General features: G+C 45.9%; 1 protein-coding gene and 1 long non-coding RNA gene across 3 annotated transcripts in view; one reads left to right on the top strand and one right to left on the bottom strand.

Annotated features, from left to right (window-relative positions):
* The first annotated feature begins 1,189 nt into the window (after nt 1-1,189).
* The window catches only part of LOC138259924 (sodium/calcium exchanger 1-like), a 414,856-nt gene continuing 394,531 nt past the window's right edge, over nt 1,190-21,514 (top strand). Inside the window, exon 1 of the mRNA XM_069207907.1 lies at nt 1,190-3,221. The gene's annotated coding sequence lies outside the window, so the exon portion shown is untranslated. The remainder of the gene's footprint in view (nt 3,222-21,514) is intronic.
* Nucleotides 9,421-21,514, bottom strand: part of LOC138259925 (uncharacterized) — a 165,679-nt gene continuing 153,585 nt past the window's right edge. For both annotated transcript variants that reach the window (XR_011198775.1, XR_011198776.1), the window contains exon 3: nt 9,421-9,481. This is a non-coding gene — a long non-coding RNA (uncharacterized lncRNA). The remainder of the gene's footprint in view (nt 9,482-21,514) is intronic.

Raw genomic sequence — 21,514 nt, 5'->3', positions numbered from 1 at the left:
CACCAGGACAGTCGAGACCAGGGTAGCTCCTCCATGAGGACCACAGCGATTGCCCTCATCATGAACTAGGCCCTGGAGCTCCAAGAGGAAAAGTAAAGACAACAACTAATTTTTGACTGCTATTCCAGCCACTAATGAGTCCCTCCTTTTCTGAGGAGTAAAACTGGTCATAATAACCCCCTACTCTTTCCTGTCCAACTGGGTGCAACCAGAATCGACTGGTGGCTTGAGGTAGGTCGCTCCGAACAACTTTCTTTAAACTTTTGTTTTTTAATTTTGGTGCCCCCCACCCTCAACGTTTGTGAGCTCTATTCCCCATTTCCCTTAATCAAGCATTTGGGAGGTTGCATAATATCAAAAGTCAGGAATTTCATAATATTTGAACTTTTACTGCTTTTCAGTTATTTTAGTTACGTTTAGCTTTAAAGGAAAAAGCTTATCAGGCGGTCTGGGCGTTTTAGTTGTTTTTGGGTTGTTTTTTTTTTTGCACTCATAGAGTTTCCATGTGTTAAAACTTTGAGGTTTTGCGTTACAAAGTCTGGATAGTATCTCCTCTGTTTTACTTTATATGTGATCTCTTATTTGATTTTGTCAACCTTACGTTCCCTAGAACAGGTGCCTTGCCCTCCCCGCCCATTGTAAAACGGCGAGTAAGGCCTCTTTATGACTGGTGACATCTTAACTCTTGAAAATGCGAGACTATTCCCCTGGATCTGGCAGGAGGCAGCCCGACCTGGTGCTCGGTGAACTTGTATCAGCCTTCCAGTTCACTCAAGGCTGACTAGGTATACCCCACGCTCCCTTTCGCATCTCGCTGTGGTCTGCCTCCCCTTCGTCTTCCGATCGCCTCACTCTTACATTCAAGACACACTCCTCGCTTTTCCCCTCCCCCTCTCTCCGTCTCTTCTCGTTTAGTCTGGGATGTCAGATGCCCTAAACGATGCGCGGTACGATCCGTTTACTATCCAGACACTGCACTGTTCCCTCTTTCCTTGTGTCTTCGCTGCTCGCTCCCTCCTCCACCATCGGATGGCAGTAATCCCGTGCCCAGCCTTGCATTAATACCCTTCGGATCACCACCAGCCCCTCATCCCCTCCTGGTGTCTGTGGCGCTGCCATTTATTTCATTTGTGTGTTTACTAATTTATGTTGTTGCTCCGCGGTCTCTTCGCTGTTCTCCCCTCTCTCTGGGCTGCAGCGGTTTCCTGATGCAGGTCGTATCTCTCTCCCCGTGTCTCCCCCGCCCTCCCTCCATCAGCAGCCTCGCACGCGGCTCCCAGGGAGGTGGGGGCTAGCTTGTTGCAGATAGCAGCATCCCTGCGTGCGCCCCTGCCAGAGCATCTCTGCCTGCATCCCTGCCAGCATCCCCGCCTGCCTTCCCGCCGGAGCATCCCTACCAGAGCAGCCCAGCCAAAATATCTCAAGCGACTTCTTCCATTGCGCTCCTTCGCGCATCTCTCCCAAAGCCTCTCTGCCGGAGCATCTCTAACTGCATCCCTCGTCAGCATCATTGATAGAGCTTCTCTACCAGCTTTCCTACTCACCATCCCTGCGATAGCAGCTCACCCTACATCCCTCCTCACAATCGCTCAAATGAGCATCTCTGCATGCATCCATGCAGAGCATTCCTGCCAGAGCAACTCTGCCTGCATCCCTCCTCAGGGTCTCTGCCTGCACCCTCCTCACCGTCCCTGTCAGAACATCTGCGTCTGCATCGTCCCTCACCATCACTGTTAGTGCATGTCTCCCTGCATGCATCCACGACAGGGTGCACCAGCCTGCATTCCCGTGCGTATCCTTCTAACTGCATCCCTTTGACCGTCTCTGCCCGTTTAACCATTTGAAGATCTCTGCCTGCATCACTCAAAAGCCTCACTGCCTGCACCTCTTTCAGAGTTTCTCAGACACTGCGCCTTGGTTGCCTCCCATCCACAGCATCTCCGCATCCCGCCCTGTTTCTTGGTAGAAAGCCCCTTACAACACTCACCCCTTCCCCCTCCTCTCCTGTCCCTCAAGATCCGCCAACTGCAGACCCCGTCAGGCAGTAACTAAGCTCTGCAGGAGGGGCACCATCGGTGCTCTGCTCGCCCCGGCCCCCGCAACAGGCACATGGGTTTGTGTCCACGTTAGGGCAGAGGTAAGGACACGCGAGAGGGGAGCTGAGGAGGCAGAGCTGAGGACTAGGGGGTGAATGAAGGCTTAGGTAGAACTGGGGCAGAGGGGGGCACAGGGTCCATACTGAGGGGTGTTAAGAGAGAGGGTCGGCAACTGAAATGAATGTGATAGTCAACGAGGAGATGGGGCATGTACACAAATAACGTGAAAGGGAGGGTAAAGGGGGAGATGACGGGGATGTGCCAAAGGGCAAGTGAACTGAGAGAAGAGAAGGAGAAACTGATCGGGGTCAGAAACTGACCAGTGGCACAAAGACAAATTCAGCAGGGGCAGAAGCAGGACCGACGAGGGGCCGAATACACAAGTCATCAGGGTCGGTAAGGAAACCTGACCAGGGCAGAAGAGGAAAGCTTTCAGGCGCGGAAGTGGTAGCTGATCAGCGGGAGGAACGAAACGGACGAGGGGAGGGAAAATGTGGTCACGGGAAGTATGGTGGGTCATTTCAAGAGATGAGGATAAAAGATAAGTAGCCTGGGACGGAAGGGTATCACCGATGACCAGGGATATTAACTTGGCCTGAGGAGCCAATGACCGGGAAGAGACACACCGGCCGCTCGAGGTGTATTGACCCCCGAGGGTCATGAGGGAGGCTTCCCACCCCTTGGAGTGGCCTCAGAGCGGGTAACAGGAATCAATCAACTAGATAAATGGATGGAAAGAGACCTTAGAGTGCCCTCACCAAGCTAACCAGAAGCGCTGTTATCACCATTTGACAACAGCCAATATGATCACCGACCCCAGACTGGGAGGGCACGTGAGTGCACAAATGACCCAGGCTGACCTCTTCAGCTCACATCAGTGCTTGGGAGACAACCTATCTAGTCGATTCTCCTGATTGCAGAGGCACTCTCGAGGCGCTATCTCTGTCATGCCAATGCCCTATCACCATTACCAAACCAAAGGACATTACACGCAGACGGATCACTGCTGGTGTCCTCTTCCGGAAGGGGCCTGAGTCCTGCAAGCAGTATCCTATCAGAAACAACGCCACTACTGCTCCAGGGATTTCAGTACGGAGACATCTCCACAGACCACACCTACTCAAGGTATGTGTGTATATTCCGGACAGCGCTTGCTCATCTCTTGATATAGTCTTCACAAAAATAGATGTGCTTCCATGGGCTTCAAGGCACTAGTGGTAGAAGAAATAGCTTCAGATGTTAGCTCAGCTGCTTGAGCATTTGATGGTGTTGACAAAGTCATGTTATTTCCTTCAACTCCAGCTACTGAGTTGTAAGGTAAAGGTTTGAGCCCCCTTCACCTTGCTTTTATTCTTTCTACCTCAGCAATTTCTGCATTCCCTCTTTCCATTTTCACCCGATCCTGCTGTCTTTTCTCTCCCCAAGACCAATTTATTTTTTTCACTTTGGTGCCAGCAATTCTCAGTCTCCTTACTCCTGACCCGGCATGCCAAGCTTCTCTCCCTCCCCACTGTTGTTCTCTTCCAGCTCGTTTCTAGTCCCTGCTAGCCAGTCTTCTCCCAGATTCTTTCTCTCTTTCCTCCAGCTAGTCCTCCTCTTCCTGCAGCACTCCCTTTTCTTTTCCACACCTTTTCTCCGTAGCACCTTTTTTCACTCTTTTTTTCTACTCTTCCTCCAGTGTGATCTCCCTGCTCATTTTTCTGCACCCCTTCCTCCTCTTCCTGGATATTCTCCATACCCTCTTCCCAATCAGTAGAACTTACTCTCCTTGCTATTCCTGCTCTTACTCCACTCCATAGATTCCCTCCTCACCATGCTCTGCCCCCTCGGTGGAGGAAAGCACGGGGAGTGGGCAAGGCGTGCTCACATATGCATGCAGTGTGTGCGTAAGTGAGGCAGTGATGTGTAGGGGGTGTTGTGTGGGGAATTTTAATGTCTGTGCGAGCAATGTGATGTTTAACAGTACGAACCAATCTGTGCTTGGGAGTATGCCGATTGCTGTGAGAAGGATATGGTGAAGGAGTGAAGTCAAAGAGTAAAATGGCAGCCTGTTGTGATTTGCTGAAAAAGGCTGCATGTTTTTTTCCACGTATGCAGGACCACTGCAATTATGTGACTTTACAGCTTCAATATTTTTTGCATAATTAAGAAATTGCCACATTTGCTCAAAAGAATCCTATCATCTTATTATTTTTTTTAATAAAGTTTCCACCTGACATGGATCAAATATGCTAAAAATGCTACCATGCGTATTGGAGTTTAGTGGCAAGCTTTTGCCACATTGAGGCATGTCATCTTTCAGTTGCTGATTGCTGGATTTAGGTGTTTGACTGATATTATGGAGGTGACAACTTTGCCTCTGCAGTGTTAACATGTGTAAAAATGTAAAGAAATTGTGAAGTAATACTGTTTCAAAATATGCCCCATTATGCCACATAATTTGCCTTTTGTTGTCAGATGATTTAGTCATCCCTGATGAACAATTTGGTCCTCACCTGCTGCATAGTTCCAGTTGCTCCACATATAAAGTACCAAGACTATTTCCTCCTTTAACATTATGGTGAGCACAATTGGTATAACCAAATTCCTGCTTTTACTAGTTACACCATGATAGGAAACGTATACCCAATAGAACAAGTTACTTCCGGCAAATAGGATGAGCAAACATAAATAATATTGGAATGGTGACTAATATTTTGGAGAAGTTAGATTACACACGAACGACAGTCCCTCCTCCTGAGGAGATCGGTGAACACTCTGACATCTACAGCTGGTGGGCAGGATTTGCTCCTCCTATGATCAGTGTGCAATGCAATTAGAAATTTGCAGGTGTTGATCCCAAAATATTGTAACACTTGTATCAAAAAATGCTGTCCTCTTTTAGTAATATGTGATGTATGTGATCTGCTACGCGTTGGATGTGTCAGCGTAAGTAGTGTGCTGTGTATGTGCTGTTTGGAGTGTATGGGTACTGCATACGTAAATGCAGGATGACACTGTACCTCCATGTTAGTGTCAGTGTGTGGATGTACGACTGTGCTGCTCATCCCATGATATGCCTGGAGAGCTTGCGGAGACTTCCGAGTTCCGCTTTTGCAAAACAAACACATCTGCCTCTCAGGAAGGGGATGTTAAGAGCATCTTTTTACATGTTGCCTGGGGTGAAGGCTGTGAAGTCGATTATTGGAGTGGAATTTACTCACTTGCACCCACTGAAGTGCAGAAGCACCCTCATTGTGACTGTTTGTAGACCTGGACTCCCTTTTAGAGTTGTGCGAATCTGGGTAGAACGTCATAGCTACCAAAGTTTCCAGGTCAATTTATGACTTTCTGCTACTGTCTTGGTTTTAACTTTGCATTCTGAGACCTTTTTCCCGGTTTTATATTTGGATAAACAAGTCTCTAAGACCCAGAATGCAAAGAATGACTATCATCAGCAAAGCCAATAGGCCTCGCCTCTGGGACTTATTGTCTTTGCCTATAATTTTAGCAATTACTGTATTTACATTGCACATTTTCTGTAAATAAAGACTTTGAGTTTGTTAACATTTATAAACTTTTTGCCATAATACAATTTTGTAAAGTAAATGGAAGCTAGTTTACTAAATATTAACAAAGTCACGAAGGCTTGGGTCTAAAATGCTGAGCTTTTGGGTTTTTCAATGCTTGTATGGTACATGTGAGCTGAGTCACACTTAGGTGGACGTCTGAGTTCTGGTTTCAGGAGGGTGTTTATAACGGGGCACTATTGAGAGCTCCAGAGCTGAGGTAGAAGGCAGTGTGAATCTGTGGGCTGTAACAATGGTCATATTACACGCACAACCAATCTTTGGCCTATCTCTAATATGTACATAGTCATAGTCACATATCTACCCATTGTAATTATTGTAGGAAGCTGGTCTGGTGTGTGGTGAGCACCTATGGTGTTATCACCTTATACCAGGTCCAGGTATCCCCTATTAGTGAGGAGTAGGCAGGTAGGCAGTGTCTAACGAGCCAGGGCGCTCTAGAGGTAGCTGTGGATGAGCAGCCAAGACTTATCTAGGAGACATGCAAAGCTTATGCAATACCACAATAGTCACACAGCACTTACACATATGAAAGAACCACACCGTGTTACAAAAATAAAGGTATTTTTTTTAAGGTAACACAAATACGAAAATACTGTATAGGCAATATTCCACTAGAAGGTGAGTAATCACACTATTGTATACACATTAGAAGTCAGGGATTGGCATAGAAAGCAATATAAAACAGTGAAATGACAGAAAATAAGGGAGACCCCAGGGGTAAACCAAACCATATACTAAGTAAGTGGAAAGCGAAAGTCAGTCCCCCACGAAGGAAGTGGAATCTGTAGAGGGGTGCTAGTGGAACTAGGTGCCCCAAAACGTAAGTACCAGGGTGCCCCCCAGCTACCAGGAGAGAAGAGGTAAAACCTGTTTTTTCCCCAAACCCACAGGTAAACTTTGGAAAAGGACTGTGCAAGACCCAAGCAAGACTGGAAGAAACCAAAGGTTGATCCTGACAGAAGAGTACCTGCAAAACAAAGGGATCAGCTTGAGTTGGAGTGTAGGGTTGGGGCAGGAGCCACTACCCACCCTTCTGGAGTTGCAGGACAAGGTCGACGGTGAAGACAAGGAGTCAGCTGTGCAGCACTGGAGAAGGAGAGGACTTCCAGAAGTGATGCAGACGGCGTCCCACAACTGAAGAAGAGCTTCAGTCAATAAGTGGTGTGGAAAAACCACCAACAAGCCTTGGCAAAGGCAAAAATCGCAGATGAAGAGTTGCAGAGCTGAGGGGACCAGGAAGGTTCAGGGGGACTCAACCCAAGGAAGGGAGTCCCAGGTGACCCTCGTCAGTAAGGAGAGTTGGAAGATGAAGATGCCGCCCCCACAGGCAACTCACAGGCAGCAGGCACAGGAGTCGCAGTGATGCCCACTCAGCACATTTGAAGAGGAGTCCCACGTCGCTGGAGCAGCAGGCAGGAAACTGTGCTTTGTAGGGAAGAGTGCAGGAGGCCGGGGCTACATGGGACCCGAAGATCCCTTGGAAGAAGAGCCAACAAGTCTTGGTAGCTGCAAGCGTTGTGGTGTACAGGGGTACTGCCCTGCAAGAAGATGCAATGGCTTGCCATCTCCCAAGTTGGATAGCTGGTAGAGAGAACCAAGGGGACTACTCCAGACCATCAACTGTGATGCAGGATCTACACAGTTCCAGAGGAGAGATGGTCCATGCAGCTGGTCATCATTGCAGTAGGTGCCTGCGGATGCAGGGGAGGGACTCCATCACTCCAAGGGAGCTTCCTTCTTGCTTCTTGTGCAGGTTGAAGACTCATCACCCTCAGAGGATGCACAGCCAAGGAAATGTTGCAGTTTCTGAAAGGAGCTGGAGAAGCAAGGCTGCAAAGCGGAGTCACTGCTGGATTTTCAGATTGTCGGTTCCTGGAGGGTCCAGTTACAGTCCCAGTGGCCAGAAGATGAACTAAATGATGCAGAGGAGTCGGGCTGGATGGAATCTTGCATATCAAATCTGAAGACCCACCCTGGAGGGAGACCCTAAATAGCCCAGAAAGGGAGATTGGTCACCTAGCAGCGCGACCACCTATCAGGAGGGAGCTGTGACGTCACCTGCCTGACCTGGCCACTCAGATGCTCCCAGGGGCCTCTGCCAACCTTGGATTCAAGATGGCAGAAACAAGTGGCCACCTGGAGGAGGTCTGGACACCACCCTTGGAGTGGTGATGGACAGGGGAGTGATCACTCCCCCTTCCCATTGTCCAGTTTCACGTCAGAGCAGGGACCAGGGGTCCCTGAACTAGTGCAAACTGGTTTTTGCAAGGAGGGCACTAAATGTGCCCTTCATAGCAAACCGTTGGCTTGAGGAGGCTACATGTCCCAAGCCATGTAACACCTATTTCCAAAGGGAGAGTGTGTTGCCTCCCTCTCCCTAAGGAAATCCTTTGTTCTGTCTTTCTCTGCTTGAGCAGGCTAAGCAGCAGGAGGGCAGACACCTCTCTGTGGGGTGGCAGCAGTGAGGGCTGCCCGGAAAACCCCAGAAAACTGGTAGGAGCAATGCTGGGGTTCTCTAAGGAGCCCTCAGAGTGAATGGAATCATTCAACCAATACTGGCATGATACCAAACATGCCCAGGTTTGGAGTTACCATTATGTAGCTGGACACATGTAGTGAAACAAAGTCCAGGAAAATGGAGCTGGAGTTTGTAGGAGCACCTGTGCTCATGCATGAAAGCCCTCACACACAGGTACTTGCACCCTGCCCTCTGGGCCAGGAGGGCCTGCCATAGAGGTGACTTGTAGTGACCTGGTGGAGTGTCCTGTAGTGAAAGGTTGCATGCACCTTGTCACGCAAGCTGCAATGGCAGGCCTGCAGACACATTTTTCATGGGCTCCCATGGGTGGCATAATACATGTTGCAACCCATGGGTATCCCCTGGTGCCCTAACGCCCTGGGTACCTAGGTACCATATACTAGGGACTTACATGGGGCACCAGTATGCCAATTGTGAGGTGTGCTAAGTCCTAAACATACAAATTTAAAGGTAGAGAGCACCGTCACTGGGGTCCCAGCAGGATCCCAGTGAACACAGTCAAAACACACTGACAGCCGGCAAAAAGTGGGGGTAACTATGCCAAAAAGAGCTTACTTTCCTACACTTATCAATTCTAATTATTTATAACAAAATAATTTACGTAAATCTGCTCACAAGGATTGACAAAGCCAATTGGTCTGGCTTGTTTTACGTGTATGTTTGTTGTTGCTTGATATGTCTTGGTGCAATAGCAGAACACTCACAAAGAGGCACCTAAGTGCTAGACAGGCAGTATGCTGTGATAAGCACAGGAATGAAGTTCACATGTTTAAATGGACATCCATAATTACTCAAGCCACATTCCTTTAAAGACCTAACCGCACCTTTTTAATTTCACTTAAAGCACTGTGGTCTACAATGGGCTTTTGCCTACAGACAGTCAAACGCTGTCTCATAGGCGAGATCTAAACTTTGTAAGGTTGTAAAACTGTGGACTTCTTGGAGTAAAATCTAAAACTTTTGGAGCAGAAAGAAGGGATGACTGTTTTGATCTTTTGCCACACCCACTACTGCATCTCTGTGACAGCAGGAGCAGTCTGTGTTTAATGCTAGAAGAGAGAGTCATGCACTTCATTGAAAGAAACTCGTTCTGACGTTCTCCACTGTGACATTCCGGCCATGATGGTAGGTCCCAGGGCTCTTGGTGCAGCTGCACACCATTAAGAAGTGGAGCTGCAGTAGTTTTTCCTAGGCTAAATTAATCCAAAATTCGTGCAGGTGATTTGTTCGTTGGTGAAGCATGTCCAAATATCGTCACCTTCTCTGGGAGTCTTCTGAAAAGGGAGAAACACAGGTGAGAGACAGAAACATGGAGTGTTATGGGTGGCAAAGCAATGCAGAGGGCTGCAGGATGGAAGAATCAAGAGCAGGATGGGGAAAGCAACACAGGTGATGGGGTGGAAGCAACATAAAGGACGCAAGGAGGAAAGCAGACTAAGAGAAAGCAACATGGAACGCAGTGGTCGGGAAGAAAAGTACACAGGCGAGAGTGAGAGAGAGCAAAAGGAGTGCACAGAGGGGAAGAATATGGGCAGACAGAGCGCAACACAGAGATCAAAGGCGAAAAGAGAAGCACACTAGGGAAAGAGCTGGAAATCACATGCACTCATTTGGAGTGCTTAAACCAACAAGCAGCTCTTAATGCAGTGGAGGGACACAAGTAATGTGTCCATGCTCCAGGGGAGGGACGAACACAAAGAGAGGAAGGAAAACCCATGCAGGCTAATGACTAAAAAGTAAGCAAACAAGGGTGGCAGTGAAGCCAACCAATGCTAAGCAATAGGTGGAGGCTAGGCTAACACTACATCTTGCAACAGACAGCACTGTCTAGCAGGTGAGACCCTAACAGCTAGTATCCTATGAACCAACGAAAAGTGTCAGGACTGGAAGTGGCTTCCCATGCCCTTTCTGCTGAGGATCTATGGATCAATAGTACACACCTTCTCTGGGGTGTGCACTGGGTAGTCTGTTGTACCCCCCATGTGCACTGGGAAGGCAAGGGCACTCTCTCATCCATTTGTCTTCAGCTAATAAGACCGAGCGACAGCTTTGAGGGTGTGGATTAAGGCTGTGGGTGAATACGAACCAGTAGATAATGGTCTCCCTGAAGATATCAGCTTCTGCACTTTCCCTCACACTCTACCGGGAAATAAGTTGACCCCTGGGGTGCTGCGAGGTACTGCACTTCAGTGTGCCAGCTACAGGCCACAAGGTGTTCAAGTGATTCAGAAAGTTTGAGGATAACAGGTTGAATAAATAAAGGAATTCGAGAATTAGTGTTGTATCATGATGGGAGAGCTCAGCCCTTGTTTTTATGCATCTGTAGTGTGTAAAAGGAATTCCCTTAAGCAGACATTTCGAGTCAATACATTCTTTTTGGTAGCACAGATCAGGAAGAGGAAAGCCCTTCTCACTGTTTCTGAGCTGTACTGTCTGAAAATCAAATTGTAACTTGGAGAAATAATGTGTTATATGAATGCACCTTACATACTGAAGGCGCAATAATGCAGGCATTTGGCTTTGTGCTGAGTCAGTGCTAACTATCATGATAAGGCCCAAAATATTTTACTTAAGGGATTTTCCTGTCTATATTGGTCAGGGAACTGAGTAGTATCATAGGTGGTATTGCTTGGGATCTCTCTGGCAAAGTATATGCAGCTATGGATCGTGAATAAGCAAACAGGTCTTCTAAGCTTTTTGAAATCAACGATGGTAGTCGTAGTTGAAAATACAATGCCAAACTTTATTCTGGTGGAGGATGATACAGCATGAAAAGGCAGTGCAATTGTTACTATATGACCAAAATCCAAAGCAATTTTGAAATAAAAATGTCTTTACCTAAAGAACACATAGACCACAGTAAAATATGTACTGAGAAAATAGACCCCAAGAGAACTAATTGTCTTACAAATACCACCCTCAGGGGCAGATTTGTGTCACATTAGCATCAATTTGTTTTCCGCTAATGTGGCCCAATGGGGCCAAAATTGCCACATCAAATTTACAATGCACTGCGCCACTTTGTGACCCTTTGCGCTACATTATGCCTGTGCCAGGCATAATGTATGTGAAGGGGGCATTCTAAGAGATTTCTTTGCGTAATTTTTTTTCGCCACTTTTAATGCCTGCTCAGAGAAGGCATTTAAAGGGGGCCCCCATTGGTCTCTATGGGCCTCTGGGTGATTTGCAGGATTAGTGTCAACCTTTTTTACGCTAATCCTGCAAAGCGCCGAACAACTGTCAACAATTCTGATGCTAGTTCCCTAACTATCACCATGGTGCGCCATATATTAAATACAGCGCGCACATGGTGATGTTAGGGGGGCTTTAAGGGGCACAAGAAAAGTGGCACTGCACAAGGTGCAGCTCAAATTTTCATAAATCTGTCACTAAGTATTATGATAAAAATGTGAGCATCTCTGAAGCAAGTGATACAATAGGTGGCAAAGGTAATAGGTCTGGCATTAGCTGTCAGCCTTTTGGCTTTGTTAATGCTTGTTTTGTCATTTTTTAAAGAACTGTATTGTTGAGGGGCCTGCCAGAACCTTGTCAATATAAAAAATGGCAAAAAATAAACATAGTTTTTGGTTTCAAAAAGCACACATTGCTGTAGCATTCCCTGGCAATGTAGTTTACAACGTTGTGCATGGATGTGCTCCTTCTGAAAGAGCAGAATGCTGTCACTCACTGTGACGTCAGCCAATGCCTGAAGTGGGATGACCCGCTGCCCCATGCTGTAGTGGGTGGAAGTAAAATATGAATGACATTAGAACAGACCAGTGGGTGAAGACGGCTGGCTGAAAGCCTGTATAGTACGTATCTCACATATATGGGAAAGTTTAGTAAAATAATAAGCTCTCGGCTAACGCCGGACCTAAAAATGTGAAGCAGTATTCTGCAGTGTTCTAAAGTCATATGTATGTCTTTCCAACATCAGAATCTGGTGGTTCTGTTCAGTGTTAGGCTGAGGTTCTTTGTAAAGTGTGAAGGTTGCTGAAGAAAAAAGCACAACTCTTTATAATTAGTATGTAAAAGCCTGTGTTTAATGAAAGCAAGGAAGAGCTCACAAGCATAAAAAGCTTTGTTCGCTTAGGCCGCATAATTTAAAATACCCCTAGTAACACTCTAAACTAGGCTTCCTAGACTTTTTCAACTAAGCCTTTTCACTCCCTTAATACAATCCCACCCCTAAACTTTCAAAGCCTCTCTTCCTTTCTTAACTTCACTTATCCCAATCAACATATTTCCAACTTCTCCCGATTTCTACAGCTTACCTCTTGAACTTCAAATACTGCTAACGCTCACAATCTTTGCACCGATCCTGCCAGCACTTGGACCTTGACTGTCGCCCTTCCCTCTGTTTTCAACTTTCTTTCCTCTGAACCTATGATCTGAAAACCTTCCACTGCATTATACGCCGACAAGGCTACCATATGTAAGCTGCTTTATGCACTGGGATGTTGTCACCTTCCGCACCTGCAACTTTCCTGCAGGGATATCTTAAGAACTTTGGGGGCCCTGGGCCAAATGTATTTTGGGGGCCCCTGTTCAGAACAGCTTTGAATTTATGAACCAGATCCAGTTCTTTCGTGCCCTCTTTCACTAATGCACTGACAGTGCACAGGCACAATGGCCCAAATTCTAAGGGGGAGATTTAATTTAAGAGTCCCTCGTGCCATCTTATTGCCACATTAACGTAATTTTGTGGCAATATTGTGACAAAAAAGCCGCACCAGCACCATTTTGTAACCCCTTGCAGCACATTTTCCCTGCACCAGGCTTAATGTATGCAAGAGAGGCGTGCCCCCATTGGGGGGGGGGGGGGGGGCAAAGAAATGGCGCAAAGAAATCTAAAAGATTTCTTTGCGTCATTTTTTTGGGCATTTTTAACACCTGTTCAGAGCATGCATTAAAATGGGCAACACCATTATTTTGAATGGGCCCCTATGTACTCTCCAGGGTTAGCGCCAAACTTTTGGACGCCCTCCCATTCCGAGGTCCTATTTTCATCTAAAAGAATTTTTTTCGCAGATGTTGAATAAAAACTTAACACAACATTTCTCTGCAAAATTACTGTAATAGACTCTCGCACAACACCCACATTAAAAATAAATTAAAGGAAAACGGTATTTAACTCAATCTGTTTAAGAATTATTTATGGTCATCCGGGCAGAATCTGCAGAACAAAGCTGGCTCTATCAGGTGGCCCCCATGAAAGGCCAGTGCTCTAAACTGGAGCCCACTTTGCCTTGCCTTAAAACGACTCTGCTTTCCTGGGTAAATAGATTGGCTCCCTCCGCTCTGCCCGGGGATCGCATATTTTACCTTAGTGTCCCACAGTTTTCACACATAGCTCTTGGATTGATAGCCCAAAATGTAGAAAACACTGAGAAGTGGGACAATGGGTCACTGAAGCAGTGCTGAATTTGTGCCAGGTGTTTGCCACAGGTTAGTATTGACAGTTGTTTTTTAATATCAGAACATATTTATGACATTCCACTACAATGTGCACTGTTTATCGATTTTTATAGAGGAAAGATTAGAAAGCACATTGACCAATTCAATATATATATTTAAATATAATGAGTTCATTTTTACCAAGCATTTGCAAAGCCAATAGGTCTCGCCTATGCAAGATCAATTGGCTTTGTCAATGTTTTTAGCCTGGTTGTACAGCAAGGCTGTAATAGTCTATGAGTGACTGTGTGTGCAGGCTGTGTCCCCTACCCCCCCTTTCAACTCTGTGTTGTTGCTTGCCCATTCCCTTCCTGTGTTCTTGTCATGTCATCTTTTGTTTGCTCTGCCCCCGTCTACACCCGACTTCGTTGTTTGCCCAGTCCACTTCCACCCTCCCGCATTGTTCCCTGATTCATTAACACACACCACCCTTCCCCCTTTGTTGTTTTTCTGTCCTGCGCAACTGTTCCCCATTATTACTTGCCCTGTCTACATTCCCCGACCTTGCTAGCCATGTCCCCCACCGTCTTCCCCATTGTTGCTTGACCATCCCCTCCTCTCAATTGTGTTTCCCATTCCTCTACCACCCCGCCTGCCAAAAAAAAAAATAAGACCTCTGATGGGGCCACTGCTGGTCACGACATAGTACATTTTTACACTTGACCACACAAGCACTCTGTAAGCCTGCTGTAATCTCTCTGTGGGCTTTTAACCATGCCCAACACACACCCATCAGTTTCGTTGGTTCGTGGACTTGCCTTTTAAAATGTGCTTGATTTCATTTGTGGAAGACATGCATACCTCATGCCTTTTCCTTTGTTTAGCCCTCCTTGAGCGCTCCAAGCAACTACTGAAAGCATGCGAGGCTCCATGTTTTCCACATGGCTTCTGGACTACTTTTTCTTTTTATTTGCTACGCAGCGCAATCTCGCTGAGCAGTATTGGAGCACTTTGCATGACATCGACCCAGTTAGACGGATAATTGCACTTTTGCCAATACGCTTGACTACAAGCGAACTTCTGTTTCCTTTCGTGTCTCTCTTTCATGCTCATAGTGGACGTCAGCTCACTTATGTAAAACTGTATTACTTTTTACTTCATGTGGCAATAAAAGTCTGGCTAGGACTTTACAATGCTAATAGCTCTAAGTCGAGCAAATGCAAGACCCATTGCATTGCAAATGCTTTTTTCCTAAGTGTTTGCAAAGCCAATAGGTCTCACCTGTGCAAGATCTGTTGGCTTTGTCAATGTTTTCTGCCATGCTATACAGCAGGGCTGCAGCTGTGCAGCATTGAACGTAAAGTGCTATAATGCGACCACTGCTTTTGTTTTTTCTACTTTCAGCATTGTTGGATGTCAGCCACGTAGTGGAGAAGTGTGGCTCAATGGTTAGAGCGGCAGACCCTGATGCAGAAATCTGGCCAGGGACCAGCGTTCAATTACCACCTCAGCGGGTCTTGGGCTCAATTTCCTCGGACCTGATAATTCTCGAATCGGTGCCTAATCTAATTCATGGGTCCCACTCTGTAACTCTGGGCAATAGCTTGCTTAATCTCCACAACGGCCCCAACAGTGCTTGGATGCCTGGCTTCACCTTGGAGGTTGCCCAGGAGTGGGCACCTCACAGGGAAAAGCCAGGAGGGGTTCCACAGAGGTATGCGTACAGCGCCTTGAGACCCTAACGGGTGAGTAGTGTGCTATACAAGTACGAAGTTTACAGCCATGCTGCTGTACAACATAGCTAAAAAAACACTGACAAAGTCACTAGACCTCCGGTAGGCATAGACTCAAAAGCTTTGCCAATGCGTGTGTACAGTGTTCTCATGCTGTCCTCGTCAGTGCAATGGACGGTCTAAGTAAGGGAATTGTCACAACATCCCGACCGAGGACGAGGCCTTGCAGGTCCAATAAAAGGAACCCAATGCTGACCGTAATTAACGTGAATCAGCCCAATTTAAAGCATTTAAACACGCAGGTTCCTTCCCCATCATGTAAATATGCGTCTACCCACTGCATCGTTCATCAGTGAAAGGCGTCAATCACACAAATGTGGCTCTCATATTCAAACTATCGTATAAAATGATCTATTGTTTTATCGGGGAACGTTTAATAACATAAAGTTTACTTAAAATCAGGGAGAAAGAACACTTCAGCACAACAGAGATACAATTACTTGAGTAATGCAAAATGTTTTCCTTAAACAATGGGCACCTATAAAAATGTAGTTTCCTGTAGGAACCTGCCTTGTCTTGCACATATGATATTTCATAAATACAGGGCTCAAATTCAGTCTTCGTGCATGCAAGAAAAGTGGTCAATCGAGTAACAAATGCAGCCACGAAAATTTACAAAACAGCCGTGTCCTTCCTGAGCTTTCCTTTCTTCCCCGAAGCTTCTTATTCGCCAAATTGGATTAAAATACATCTCCCATTGAATGATCTCATAAAGAATTTTCAGTGAATTCAAGCAACTGATTATAAACCTCAAATATATCCAGAGACTCTATAAAAAATCTCTTATTATAAAAATAAGTCTGATCTTGTTGCCGACTCGTGACAGAGAATTCCATACGGGATATAGATTTCCTTAACGCAGAGCTTCCCTGAGGAGTGAAAACCGCCAAATTCGGTGAAAAATGATATAATATACAGCAGTGTAACCGTGTTTCTTTTAATTGCTAAAACCTGTAAGGTCATTATGAATGATTTCTCAGTGCTGGCCTCTCTGGTCCCTTTGAGATAGGCAGTAGAATCCCCCAGAAATCCCCTGTTACAAGCTGATTGAATTACAGCCAAGTCGGGGTCGCCCTAAGCAGTATTAAAGATCATACCTACAAAGGTTGAAAAGTTAATGCGCCCTTTCAAACCAGCAACTATGGACAAAAAACAACATTTTGAACACTTCAGGCGGAATCAGTCATCGATCATTAAAAGCGAAAGTGGCTGGATGGAGAGGGAGATAAGTTGCAGACCTCCTCCCATCAGTCCATTTCTGAGGAACCGCAGGTGGTATCTCTTAAAGGGGGTTACATCCAGTACTGCTCCTCTTCACGCCAAGCATCTCCACCGCTCAACATCATGTCCTATAATCTGACTCCCATCAGATATTCAACAAATCTATCACACCTTATCACACACCTTCTTCTGGGAACACCTACAATTAGTCAACATCAGATAGTACACGCCATATAGAACTCTTACACCCTCATACATAGCACAAACCATGTAGCAACAAATCAAGTAGTCGGCAAAGTACAAACAAACCGACAGTACTGTCACACCCCACACCAAACATGCACCCTGGAAGCGTCAGTTTAAACCAGCATAAACACACTGCATTAATTACCCTTCTGCATTGTAATGCAGAAATAGACTGCACATTATGCACATTGACCCATTTGGGTAGGGGTCAACCAACAACCCAATCCAATCCTTTAGGACACCCACCACTTCCTAGGAAAACATTGAACAAACACAACCTAGTGACGTCAGTCCCAGAAAGGGCTTCCTCATAGAAAATATGCAATAATGTCATGACAATAGTAGCACATGTTGTACAAATTCCAAAGAACAAAATATAACTTGTACTCCCTGAGGGATCCCCAGGCTTTCCCCATGCATCTTTTTAAATGTACTTATTTTTGTAAGGGAAGACACGGGTGTGATTTAGAGCATACATTCAATGTTCATATTAGCTTGGTAAGCCTGGTGCCACCTCCGAGAGCTGCAATTCTACAAAATATAATGCCCAAAACGATACATATTAATTATACAGCCATCATTATCCAAAATTACTTGTAGGAATCCTTGACAGGCGACTCTCCTGGGAGAAGAAATACAATTTATATCTTTAGCCTGTCGAGTTTGAGGGACACTTTCTGGGGCCCCACATATGAAATGTTTTTTTTTTTTTTTAAAGAAACTCTGTTTCCAGACGCTTTGTTTAATAGACACCGGGTCAAAGTGAAAAAGGAAAAAAATCCAGACAAATGGCACGTTCTGTGGTTTCTAAATGTTTATCTTAGTGAGTGCACAGCTGCCCTCTCCTTGCCCCTGCATCAGCCCTTAGCAGAAGAGACAAGTGCATATGTATAATACATTGACTCTTTTCCCGCCTCTGTTTTATTGGCATCACCTAATCGAGCTGGTGGTCACAAGACACTCAGTGGCATATTTAAGAGAGAGTTGGAGTGGCACAACGAGGAGAAATGCTTTCATTTCTCCACGTTTTTTGCTCCTTCTATGTGTGCTGTATTTTGCATCACACATAGAAGGAGCAAATCGTCATTGAAGATTGTTTTTGTGGAGGAAGGTGTCTGTATAGTGAAAGGGTGGTTGCGTTGGCGCCCAGCAGCAAATTTTGCACCGGCGCAGGGGGAAACACAAGGGTGCGCTGTATTTTTGTAAATACGGTGCATCCCTGCTCGATGCGTGGCGCTGCCAAATTTGTCTCAGCTACGTGAACCGTTATTTTCATTTAAATCTGGCCCTCAGCTTTTAAACACTGTATCAGAAATATTTTTTAAAACTGCTTACTCATCCCCTTAGAAATTCACACTTTTTACTATTCAGTGAACAAGAAAGGAGACAAAAGATTGTTGAGAGAGGACTTGGGAAAGTATGTTTTAACAGTATGTGGCCACCATGTCAATATGCAGGCCAAATGGGAAACAATGTCCAAGGCTGAACAATGCCTGTTATGGGGTGTGAGTCAAAGTGCCACCTTGGACTAACAGAGAATGGCCAAGGCAGTACAAGGTCTGAAATGGGATGGAGGCCAAGTGGTCAACTTGGGCCAATGGCAAAGGCAAGGGAGAGCATGGTCTGTTGTACAATGCAGGCTAAGGTGTCATCTTGGGCAGGGGGCAAGGCCAAGGCAGAACAAGGTCTGTTCTGGGGTGCGGGCAAGGAGTCTTCTTGGGACGACAGCAAAGGAAGGGAGCACATGGTCTATTGTACACTGCAGGCCAAGGTGTCATCTTGAGCCGGGGGCAAGGCCAAGGCAGAACAAGGTCTGTTCTGCGGTGCGGGCAAGGAGTCTTCTTGGGACGACAGCAAAGGAAGGGAGCACATGGTCTATTGTGCACTGCAGGCCAAGGTTTCATCTTGGGACGGGGGCAAGGCCAAGGCAAGGTGTCTTCTTGGGACGACAGCAAAGGAATGGAGTGCATGGTCTATTGTACACTCCAGGCCAAGGTGTCATCTTGAACCTTTGAGTGGCCAAGACAAGGGAGAGCAAGACTGGTCATGGGAGTGCAGGCCAATGTCTCATCTTGGGCCGTGGAGGTCTGAGACTGCGTAAGTGCCAGATCTGCCAGGGAGAACAGTCCAAGATAGCATCTCATCCCCAAGGCATGGGTAAAGAATTGCCAGAAAATCTGGCTGAGAGAGGGGTATTAGAAAGGGTTCAAGGCAATGTTCCATTTTTTGTCAAAGCCATGGCCTTCTAGGACCTTTCGGTTAAGAAAGGAGTAAGGTCTTTGATTGGAGTATGGTTGTACCTGTGGAAGACTGCCTGGTAAGATCAGCTGCAAAGCGGTGCACCATTTCCTTGCCCAGCACTACCTCACAGATGAGACTAACTGTATATTCCACCTAAAAGAACCAGCACCACTTCGTTTTAGCTAAGAGTGGTTTCAGTTCTTACAGACCGCGTGCTTCGGATGGGATCCTTCCATCAGCGCTGGTGCTGGGAGTGGAAGGTGGTCAGTCAGACTGCACTGATGCTGGCTCTGCTGATGTCGCCAGGACTCATTGTCTGTTGGTGTGGGAGAGGGGTCTCTGTACATACTGCTGGAAAGTAAATATGGGGTACAGGGGCTGGAGGGCCGGCCCGGCGCATACTGTCGAGGAGCCTAGAGGGGTTCCTCGACCAGTGAGTGACAGGCCTCAGGCTGAGATGTGATTGACTGAAAGAAAATCATTACTTGTCTCTTACCAATTACTGCACAAACTGAACCTTAGGTTGGTGCAGCCGGTGCACTCGCACTAGGCGTGAAGCTCGCGTGGGACCATCTGCACACAGTGCTGGACTGGCCCTGTCGGCATTTAAATTCAGTAACTGTAAATTCAGCATTTCAGTACAGCAGCTTCCCTTCCGCCATGGATTAATAAACCTCTCTCATGCCACAAGCAGCTTCTCCAGCAGGAGGGTGTACTAGAACAGTGCATCCATTCTTAAGCCTTTTATTTCTTCATCTTCGTTCCCCAATCACTTCTCCCTGTATGTTCCTTCATCGTTTCTCTCAATCCCTCTCCTCTCTGAAGCAAACTCATACTTCAGCTTTTCTCACTTTTCACCTGCTTTTTTCTTACTATAACCTTCTCATCTTTCCTGCTTTGGTCTTCACTTCCCCTCCCCATGGGCTCATTCAGGGGTCGCAGCTGCGACCGCTGGCACTGCCTCTGCGACCCCTGGCCTCAGAGATGGCTAATGAATGCCAGAAACACAGGAGCAGCTCCTCCTTATAGACCTTGCTTAAGGCTTCATTTCCTTGCTCTCAATCATATTTTTGAATTACACTAATAGTGAATAATGTATTATTCCCTATTAGTGAAATAGAAAATGGAGTACAGTTAGCTGGAATCTGACCCTTCTTTGTACCTGAGATAAGTAAAAACACTGATAAATGTATGTTGGGTGCATGCATGTGGGTGAGTATGCGCGTATGTAAAAGAAAGCGCATGTATGAGTGAATGAGTGTTTGTGTAATCATGTGTGTGAGTAATAGTAAAGATGGAATGCTGCGTGATGTCCCTTCTGCTACCCCTGGCATTTTGGTAAATTTACGTCCATGCCCCTCCCTCCTATATCTCCAGTGTCTTTTTTCTTGCTACTTACACATTCTTCTCATTTGATACCCTCAGTGATCTACTTTCCATCTCTCCTTTTTCTCTCTTCCTTATCCTTACTCATCCCACTTTCTTCAGTCTCACTTCCTCCTATTGCCCATCTCATCCTGCACTTTTCTCTCTCGTCTACTTTCTAACCCTGTCTCATTTAACCAAGAACCTATTTTTCTTTTCATTCTTAAATAAACAAGCAAATAACAACAATACTTGCTGTACTTGTGTGAAGAAGGTGAAGCTGGGGACCTGCAGAACAATAAGATGTCTCTGTGAGTTTAGTATAGACCTCCCATCCCCAGGCCAATCTCATCTGAATAAAAGACCACAGTGTCTCCTGTGATCTGAACTAGGTCATGTGACGTGATTTCTGTAATGTTATGGTCAGGGTACAGGTCATGAGATGTAACTTACTGAGCTGTCATCATGACATGTTTGAGACCAATAAATCCTGCCTCTTTTTGGTCCCAAAATGCTGGTAACGTTTTCTATCGGCTCTCCATGGCGAGCGACAGCACTGCAGTCTAAGCCTGTAAACTCTGTGTAATCCCTCTGTACTACTGTAATTGCAAGATTTTTATAATGTTTTTTTTTCCATGCCCCACTCCCAAGAGGGCGCTTAAAATATGTCATAAAATATGATTGAAAATCTGCTTTGAAGGGACAGGATGAAAATAATAAGGGGATTGAAATGTAGACGTGTAGATTAACGCTCTGTTAAATAATTGAGCAATTGCACTGCCATTTTGTACACCACCTCTATCATGTTTTTTGGAAAAGCCATTTAATAAAATTGTGCGGAAAATGCACCATTTACCCAGCATTTTCTGAAAATTATCTGACGGCATGCAAACTTAGCTCCCCTGGAGAGGGGTGCACTTAGTTGACTAACCATGAAACTATTGGGATGTTTTATGAGTGTCCTTTCAGAGCCTGTGTCTTTTTTTATTAGAACTGTGGAAAATGTTCTTTATAATGTAGAATGGAATCCAATTTTTCAACATT

The sequence above is a fragment of the Pleurodeles waltl genome, chromosome 9, assembly GCF_031143425.1.
Source record: "Pleurodeles waltl isolate 20211129_DDA chromosome 9, aPleWal1.hap1.20221129, whole genome shotgun sequence".
NCBI lineage: Eukaryota > Metazoa > Chordata > Amphibia > Caudata > Salamandridae > Pleurodeles > Pleurodeles waltl.
This window is presented reverse-complemented; position numbering and strand designations above follow the sequence as displayed.